The sequence below is a fragment of the Anopheles coustani genome, chromosome 2 (assembly GCF_943734705.1).
Source record: "Anopheles coustani chromosome 2, idAnoCousDA_361_x.2, whole genome shotgun sequence".
In the NCBI taxonomy this organism is placed as follows: Eukaryota; Metazoa; Arthropoda; class Insecta; order Diptera; family Culicidae; genus Anopheles; species Anopheles coustani.
Window position 1 is genome coordinate 15,093,601 of NC_071289.1, and position 10,446 is coordinate 15,104,046.

Below are 10,446 nucleotides of genomic sequence, written 5' to 3' on the forward strand. Positions count from 1 at the left end.
TCCGGGCCCTTTTCGTCCTTCCATCATCCCTTAAGCCCTCGAGCCCACGGTGGGTTGTGTATTTGCATTAATTTTGCTTAAATCTGCTTACAATCGTTAGAAGCACGTATGCGTTGACGTTCGTGACGGAAGAAGTGCTCCGGAGGAGGGAAGCGCAGGATCAGACAGACAGATCTCCTCGCGCGGGACCGAATGAGACGGAGGCACTGAATGAAAAGCGTGAAAAGAGGCGAGTGAAAAATGTTTTGTTTTGCACCCCATTGTTGGGCCGCACGTTTCATCGCTTTCCCATGTCCCGCACGTCGCTTTCACATGTGCACCTGTGACATCTTGACGTGAGTGTTTCGGTGGAAAAACACGGGCAGTCGGTATTCGATTTTTCCATCCCAAACGCTTGCTTACTTCCTGCCCCTGGCGTCCAAAGCGCTTCCCGGAGCATCCTCCGAGGCTCGGCGACTGGCCGTTCTTTATTTCCGCTTTGCCGACCGCCCATTGTCATCGAGGCTCAGGTGGACATGACAGATGAAAGCACAGGTTACCACGTGAAGGGAAACACGAAGGGCTCCGCGGGGGGTTTTGTTTTCTCGCACGACAAAAAACAGAGAAGGAAATGTATAACAAATCGTAACCTGCGTGTGGAAACGACCGAAATGGGAATTTCGACCGAACAGATCTGGGCGAAGATCATCGGCGACGGTTACTTTAAAAAATATTTTCCCCCGGACACAAAGTTACCTTTTCTTCCCTTTTCGCTTGGTTCCTGCGAGGAGAGGGGAGGAGGATGGCAGAAAAAACTCTTTTCCACGCCAGACACAATTCTGTTGCTCTTGTTTCTTGCCTTCGCTATCGCTTTTGTTCCGTCCGGCGACGTGTCCTTTGGTTCATTTATTCATCCATTCAGACACATTTCCCATCCCGCCCGCGTGCCACCCAACCGAAGCACCGAAGCCAAGCTTTACCGGGGATAAGTGGGAGAAATTTATGCGCACTCCGTATGCAGCTTTTTATGAATTTTCTTTTCGGCTACAATCGGCCCTCTTCGGGACATGGGCAATAAAAAAAGATGGTAAATGAAGGAGCGATTAAAATTATTGTACGGCATTCAGCGACGGTTTTTCCGTCTGAAAAGTACCTAAGTGTATGTGTGTGTGTGTGTGTGTGTGTGTGTGTGAGCTTCCTTTTTCTTCTCTTTCTTAGGTTTTTTCCTTCTTCTTTTTCACCTCTCTTGAAGGAAGAATCTTTTACGATATCGTTACGACCAGACAAGTGGTACGTCATCGCTCAATTACGCCGTGTCTTGAAAAGAATAAAAACATGCAGCGATAGAAACAGTAATGGTTTCCTGGTTAATGTGCAGTAACACTGAGAATTCATCACATTAAATTATGCCTGATAAGAACGCTTGGGAAAAGGCGGCAGTAGACACCATCCATTGTTAAGGTAATGAGTTTAGAGAGAGTGTTATTAGATTATCCTGGGAGATGCCATTCAGAAATCAATACTTTGAATAAAAAATGTTTTACTATATAAAGTTCCATCGTAACTTAGGGTTTAGCTAAGGTTTGAATCAAGAATAACTTTCATCTCATGATTGTCGTTCCATGAATACGAACCAACAGAAACCAACAAGCTATGGTTCTTTCGGTTGAAACGTTATTTTAAAAACGGTTTGAAGGTGAGTATTTTATTAAAATGTGAAATGTTCATAGTTTTTTGCAAGAACACTTCTGGTTTTTGTTTTAATACATTGATAGGAAAAGGAATGTTTCAAGCTTATGTTTGAGTTATAACCATCATAACAAACTATTTTTACAACTAGAAAACTACAGTCAATCATTAATAACGAATAAACCAAGTTTTACTTTATTTTAGACTTGTACTGTCATTTATTCATTTGATCAATATCTATTTCATTACATATTTTAATTATTTCTTTTCAAATTATGTTCTCTACGTTGAAAACATAAGAATGTGTTAAAAATCTCGTGGTTTTTTTGTGAACATGGGTGGTTTTTCGTGCTCTTCAATGTACATTTAAAATGACGATTTTTGCAGATTTTGAAGAACAAACACTCTGTTGATATCAAAAGTAAGAGGTTTTTCTTTTCAGAAAAGTTTCCCAGCTCTCGAACAAATCCCGTTCCCGTTATTAAATTTCGTTCGTCGTAAAGGTCTAATTTCTTACACTTACTTCCCATCCCAGCGAGTGGCTTAACGTGCACCCGTCCCCTCCAGAAGATGGCTGAGTTCGATCCGCAGCCTCCGAGACCAAACCGACGAAGTGATTGGTTTTTGAAAATAAGCTTCAAATAATTGGCAGCAGACGAGGGCTTTACCCGTTGATTAGTGCCATTGCACGTGACACACCGGTAGCCGGGAACGGTTGAAATTCTTCCGAGTGATTCCGATGGATTGATGGAAGGATACCGATTTTTACGGTCTTGTGCGGGTTGTTTTTGAAAGGTGAACCAAAGGCGAAAAAACAAACCTAATCGGTTGAACCTTACATCTCGTCGGTACGTTGGGAAAGCATTCCTTATTCGGGTTGAATTTCGTTCAGGAAAATCCAACCCGATGTTAATTACTTTACGCGGAAGCATTGTGCAATATTAATCGTGCTTAAGGAATCTGGGCTGGATTGCTTGAAATTTTCCCGGAAAAAACATCGCATGCACGGCTGAACTGCTATAATTGTGCCGTAGCCCATGGAAAGCGTGACGGCGGTACGGAGAATCATTCCGACCTAACTTTATCCACTCGATACTGCACTTGCAAGTGGAAAAGAAGGATGAGTTTTCCACCTGGACGCCTTCACGCCGCAGTAATTTGCTTTTAAAAGCATATGCCAATAAACCATCAGATTACGCTCGCACCGGAAAAGTTGCATCGTAAAGTCGTCTTCAGCTTGTGGTTTGCTGCAGTCATCTCGGTTTTCCATTTCCCAGCACAAACGGTGTGCTTATGTTTATTAAATATGCATCACACTGACACTACCTACCTCCCCTCTTCGCCGAATCTTCCGCCGCTACGTAGCTGTTGATTTAGCAACATTTTGTGGCGATGTTGAGATTTAATCAGGTTAGTCGACGCTTGCGTGGCCTAAGATTGCGCATCGTAGCGACATGGATTTCCCCCTACTTTCCCCTGGAGGTAAAGGCAGCACTTTCCACCTCGGAGTTTGCAGGTAAAAATCATCCCTTTCGGATCGCATTCCCGGTGCAACAATCCACATGCTCCGGGATGATGTGGGATGGTTCAACAAAAGGATCCGTTGAATGAACCGTATTCGTGCAAGGCCGGGCTCATGCGCACCTTTTATTGTGCACTTTGCTTCCAAAGTACAACGAAGTGGAGATGCCTTTCCCGTCCTTGTTATCTGTTAAGACCACTGAGTAGAACTTGCACTTGTATTAAATTTATTTCGATGGGAGTTTACACTTGGAAAATTTCAAAAAGCCGCGATCTCAGAATAGAGCTCTGCTCCAGGAAATCTCAAGCACTTTCGACCGGTATGTATGCACGTGCGTGTGTTTTTCGAACCGGGTGGCAACAGTCTGGTACGAAATTATCCTTCCCTAGAGCGGCGATATGCCTTGATAACAGAGGGACGGTGCCTCCTGATCCCAGCGGATACCAAAGGCAAATGCATCCACCCTGAGGACAGTAAAAGGCTTTTAATTTATGCCGAATGCTCGAATCCATTGCTGCATTCCGCAAGCGTTCGCTCGGTCGTCCGTACATTCGACTGTTTGCCCACGGGGGATGGCATTCCTTCTCTCTCTCTCTTCAACACAAACACACACACACACACCTAGTAGGGGGATTTGCTTGACTCCTCCTCGGGACGGAGTGGTGGAGATTTCCTGTTCTCGTGCTGGATGGTGCTTTTTAACTTCCGGGGGAATTCTACCGTCGATTGTAAACGAAACGCTGGGAAACGATGCCAACGAGTGCACTGATGTGTAGGGCTTCAGCCTAAGCAGGTCGCAGGCCACGTGTGGAACCGGGGGCGGGTGGTCCGTCCGGGCCAGTTGCCGTGGCGTTGTGGTTTTGCTGTAACACAATATTGTGCACTGCGGTTATATTTTTGGTAAATATGCACTGAACTGTCGTTTCGTGCCGGTTGCGCTAGCCCGTCTTCATCCACCTGCCACATGTGTTTGTTTTATAACCCACCCCCACAACCCACGCGCCCGGCAAAGATGGTTGACGACAGGGGTGGTTGGGATGTGAAAAGCATTCTTCCCGATCATGATTGTTTGTTTCGAGGCTTTGCTTTACGATGCATTGATTCGGGGTTGTCACGAAGACGAGAAGGTTTTTCATTTCAACTGATTGATCCATGATAAGAAATCCTATTTTTAAATGATTTTTTTGTTTGAAGTCTTCTCTCCAAACCATTCAAACAGTTATAAAAATACGATTCGTTAATTTAGTTATCACTCATGCTTTTTCGTCTTTCAATGATTAATTACACCGTATTTTTAAAACATTTATTGCTGTTAAAAGGCAGTTCTTGGCATCATAATTCATGTTTTATCTTTCTTTGCTTTTTTCTTTTTCAAGCATTATCAGTACAGTGCCATATTGTTAAACTTATGCTCATAAATAGAGTATTTGAGTTTAAATTTGAATGATCGATAAGGTGTATGTTTACGTTTCTAAAATCTCCGAATCACAAAATTTGTTTTGTGATGTAACATTTATCCGTTTTTTTTCAGACCTCTACACACCACTGTTTGCCGATAAAACCTCACCTTACCTAGCGTTCAAAAAAATAAACCCTTCCTTGAGGACTACTCAGGCAAACGAGGGCTCCTAAGGACCGAGACATTATGCCCCTACACTACACCCTTTCCGTAACGGCTGGTGAGGTTTGTGAGGTGTTCGGAAAAGTTCGGGGGCAAGCAAAAACGAAAAAAAAAACCACGACAATGGCCGCCATTCAAAACCAACCTGCTACAGCCGCGCTAGTCGCACGTCGACACCTGAAATGAACGTTTATTAAATTAGACATAATGCTATTTACGATGTTGCCACCGCCGTTTCCTAACCGAGCGCAGGGAAGGAGTGTCGTCAAGGCACGGCGGATTGTCTGTGAACCCACACCGTGGCAGGACGTGAGAAGTCAGCGTCAAAAGAAGAAGGTCACGTACGGGAAGTTCGCGTGGGAGCAACACCGTGGCCTGTGGTTGCCGTTTGGGTGGGCTAGCATCTTTGCTTCTGTACCTTTTAGGGAGTCGTGGTTAAACTGACTCCGATTTTTGTAAGTTGATGGAAATGGGGAAGTTATTCTCAAACGCTAACTGTTTACTTATTTACGACACGTTCAGTTAAAGAAATAATAATTATACCAGTTCTCGATAGTGTAACTTAAATTTTTGTTAAATGTCTACCGTCATTTAACGAGAAAGAGAACGGTCTGCTCTAAGAATAAGTGAATGGTTATTCGACAATTCTCCACATTTCGTTGTTAAAAAATAAAACATCAACTCCGAACCTCCCACTCTAAAAGTCCCTGTCCACTCCACCGAAACCGTCGTCAGAAGTTTCATCCTCGTGATCAAACGGATGCCAACCCGAAACAAAACACCGGCCCCCGCTTTTTTTTCTCGGCACGGACCCCATGGTTTTAGAACGATTTCGAACCGTTGTCCGCCGTGTTTGGAAAGGCAAAAGAAAGAAGCTTGTTTTTGTCCGTCGTAATGAGCCGATCCCGGCCCTTCCGTACCATTGCGCACGCAAGGCAGAAGAAAAGCCGGCCCATCGCCCCGAACGACGCAACGCAAGAATAGCTCAGCTCAAACGTGTAAAGTGAAGCTAATGAAGGCCAAACTCGACCGGCTGCTCCCCCTCTCTGCTGGTGTCGGAGGTGGGAATGGGTTTCCGTCGGTTCGAACCCCCGAACACCCGCCCCCCCATGCCTTGCGGTCACTGCCGACGGTCCGAGAAACGGAAAAACTTTTCTCAGCGCTCGCTCTACCGGAAGTGGTTGCTCCAGAGTGGTAATTGTTGAGGGCGCTGGCGTACTTGTTGGCTTAGTGAGAGCGAGGGACGCAACGCGTGAACGGGGGCAGCTGGGACGACTGACCGGCGGAGGCGGAGGGAACAGGTTCCGTTAGCGCCCCGCTTCGCTTCGTAGATGTTCTTTCCATCCCACGCCATCGAAGCCCAAAGCCTAACAGAAGCCCTCAAAAGGCTCATCATCGGCTTACGGCTGGCGTCCGAGATCGGAGGGAGTAGGGGGGCCCAGGCAGACGATTGCGTTACCGTTGTGGCACCGTGTTTCCTGCACCGCCACCCCACCCTCCAGTTCGGTACCCTTTTACGTAATGATTTTGACGCAGCATAGCGATGAGCCGGCTTCTGCTTTAGCTTCGGATTATCACACCGTCTTTCGAACGGTGACCAGGAGGGGTGGAAAAAGGAGGAGGGCTCCAAGGAGGTCCCCACCACATGGGATGACAAATCGACCGGCACCACCACCACCACCACCACTCGAGAACGAAATGTGTTTTCGGACCGGGCGTTCGTGGAGGGGGGGGGGGGGGGGGGGTCGGCCTCGGACAAGGTGTTGCCCGGTGGAACTATTTCACGACCGGAAGCTGACGAAAATTATCTCCCCAGGTTTATCTGCCGTTCTCGCTTCACGCTTTATTTTTGCGTGCTGTTATTTATAATTTACTTCCATTTTACAGCCCTCCCGCCCCGGGTCGGGTCATCACGTTTGCGTGTGCTGTCTCAGTCTCACACAGTCGTTTAGTTCTTGGTTTTTTCAATTCTTGGAAAAAGTGTAGATGATTCGTGTCCTTATGCTTATAACTGGTTATCTTAAAACAATTGTTCGAATGATAATGAACTGTGCGGATTGAGGAATCGTGTTCTAATTACATAAAATCCTAGAACACAGAAGTTGAAATAGGCGTAAATATTATTTCATATTTACTCGACCCTGTCCTTTTGCAAACGGTATTGGGAAAATTCATTCGCTATTCCTACTTAAAATAATCCCCGAGCGAATTGAAAATAATCGCCACCGAAGAAGGGAATAAAAGCAAATACAGAACAAAAAGCTATGCCTTTTCCCAAGCGGCCGGGGAAACAGGTACGCGAGATTATTACTTTTTCATTTACCACCAACTACCCGAACCCACGCTTCATTACGGAGCCGGTTAATGTATCGAGCATATGTTGTGCGCTTCCTCCCGACCTCCGGAATGGAACGAATGAGTAATGAGCGTTCGTTCTGGCGCGAGATTTTTCCGCGCGTCGGTTGTTGTTAGTGTTGTTTCCTGTTGCTTTGGGGGGGAAGGAGTTTCCACTGTGCCGGTGGTCTCTGCGAAAGCCTTCCCCACGCACATTTTCAACAATTATTGCCTACCGAACGCATTCGATTTGATTCGGTAGATTGTAGGATCGATAGCACTCAAGCTTCCCATATTCTCCCGGTGAGTTTCTTTCTTCATCCTCACGGATTCTTGATTAGCTAATGTACCCATCAGTTTATGTGTGTGTGTGTGTGTGTGGCTCATTGCATTTTTGCTCCCGACTCGACCCAAATGAAGTGTCATTATTAATTTGCACTGGTTGAAGTGGCGCACAACTCGAACAGATGGTGCGTACGCAAATGTACGTGAGTCGTGTCTAGGCATCTGCCTCAAAGCTCCGAGTAACAAATTAGCCTTTTCCCCCTGTCGGATCATGCCAAAAATTGGGGCTCAACAAGCGCGAGATACACCCTTAAACCGTAGGCCTCGGCAAGGCCTAATTACTGCTTCGCGATGGCCTCCACGAGCGTTCCCATCCATCGCGCTTATCTAATTGCATCAAATGACAGAAGCTCAACTTTTCCGTCACCTTTCGATTCCGTCCGCCCTCAAAGCCCCCGGCTGGCCTTAATTTGTGTCTCAAGACGTAACGACGGTCGGTTTTTTTTTTTTGAAATCATAACAAACAAATTTAAAACAAAGCGAAAAAGACGCAAGACAAGCAAAAACGAAACCAACCAAGAGGCCGAGTGACAGGAAACAGTTAATCTTTCGCTCCAGCCGGCTTCAAAATTGATTTCAGCCCGGGGGCCAGTTTGTGGTTGCGATTTCGCTGCCACCGGGGGTTGCCCAACCCCACCCCATACGCCTTGCCCCTCTGCCCGCGGGTAAAACGGTGCGTTAAATTTTGCGGTAAACAAACAGCTCCAACCCCCCACCACCATTTTCCCTCCCAGGGCGAAGTGTTTGATGAACGTGCCCACGCGAACGGGGAAAATGGGCGCCCTTAAAAAATGGCGGGGAAGGAAAGATTCAGCGCGAACCGTTGTTGAGATTTTCTGTGACGATTTTCGTGAAACCTTACAATCACGCAGGACGAAGGACGACGGGGAGAGGCACGCGTTTAAAGTCGAAAGATTAATATTGGCACAATCAGACCCTCGTCGAAAGTCGCGTCGGCAGTTTCGGTGTGCTCGGGCTCCATCTAATCGCCCGAGCGCCATCGAAACGCGATCGAAAAGCCGACAGCTGAAGCGATCGGAAAACGGACCATTTTTGGGACGGGGCAACCGGGCTTTAATGATCCGATTGACGGAGCGATTGGCCTGTTTTTTTCGCCCCCCCTAGCCGAGTGACACCGGATCACTTCCACCGGAATGACTTTATCGTCGGCACAAAATAACGCCCCACCCCGACGCCCGCCCCTGTCAGTCCACCCTTGCCCCTTGGGGGGTGAGTTTCGCAAATCCACGTGGAAGGTAATCTTCGGCCCGCTTTCCACGCACGCCTCCTTCTTTCGGGGGACGCACTGGGAGGGGAAGGTTGCATTGTGAGCAGGGTGCGTGTTCGGAAAACTATCTCTCGCTACGATCGCCTCCATCGAATCTTTCTCACAGAGGACGATGAGATGCTGATTTTTGCTGAAACAAAGGGCCGAGTTTTTCTTTCTCCTTTTATTCATTAGCTTGCGTTCGGCCGGGGGCTCGGGTACGGAAAACAAGGAGCTGATGCTTTCCAATAGAACGTGACGAAGGGAATTCTATCGACAACGTTCCTAGCGGTGCGACTTGCTGCTTGAATGCTAAGCTAGATGTTACTTTAACACCAAATGCTTCTTATCGTGGCTCTTCACATTCTCTAAGGCCGATCGAAGCTTGTCGATTTATAAACAGAAACAATGCGATAAAAGTAGATTAAACGAATGAGACTACAAACAAAACAATGGCACTCACAAGTATCCTTAATGTTAGTTGTTTCCATGTTAGTTTCCTCGGAACCGCCAAGGCGTCGAGTTCTTAAACAAACAAGAATGTGTGATATATTATTGAATGTTTGCGTTGGAAATATACACAGCTTCATTTTCCACTTTACCACCGATAGATTCCAATTTTCCGATACTGACACACAGACACATTCACACAGACATACGACAGACCGTTGGAGCCTGCCACTCACTCATTTCGATGCTGTCCATCCGGGGTCGGCATGGGGCATTATCGGGCATCCCTCCCTCGCGTTCGTCCATCAATCTTTCGGACGTGACAAAATTTAATTATTTTTATCGCACTGAAACGTGTTTATTTTCCAATGGAACGCATTTTAACGCTTAACGAAGTGTATTCTATTTGCTTTTGTAGCTACAGTATTGTTTGTTTTTTTCTTGTTGTTGCTGCGTTTTCCGTTTCGAATTGAGTGTTTGAGGTTTTATTTTAAGTGATGATGTGTTTCCCGGGCCATCTTGAAAATCGAAAAGATAGCAATAAGTTTTCACAGCCATAGATGAATTTGCCATGAGTTTCGAAGCTGGTTAACGAGAAAAACTGCATCGGTGCGGGTTATGCATTTAAATGATGACTTTCAGTGGCAATAACGATCCCGGTGAGTGATACGATCCTTGTATCGCTCGAGGCACAATCGCAAGGATTTCACGTATGACCTTCAATCGGGTGGTGGGTGTCGATGGTTTGCAATAGCTAGGGGGTATTTCTAGAAGCTACCAAGCATTTGGCTTAGATGCTGATCCAATGTGGGCTGCTGTTATGCTACAACATATTCTAGGATTTCTTGTATGAGTTTACCATACACAGTTCTTATAGTAAAGAGGTTTTCGTTTCAAACCAACGCATTGGTTGTTCGTTATTGATTCGTATTGAATCTTTGTTGTTTATTTACTCGCAAAAGCATACGGAATAATTTCAACAGGTTGGTTTATTTTGTTGCAATAAATTGTGCTCGATTCATCTTAAGAACTAGAGTAAGTATTTTAGCTACCTTTTCTATTTGCGATAAATGTGTCTGCTTCCCTTTATTTAAAATTCAAGAAATATGCGAACGTAGACATAAAAGAGATAAATTAACTTCAAAATACCAATAATTGATCTTACATTTCCGTCTTCGGAGGAAAGTTTCTATCTAGACAAACTATTAGAAAATTATCGCTTCATTGTAATTCTTAGAT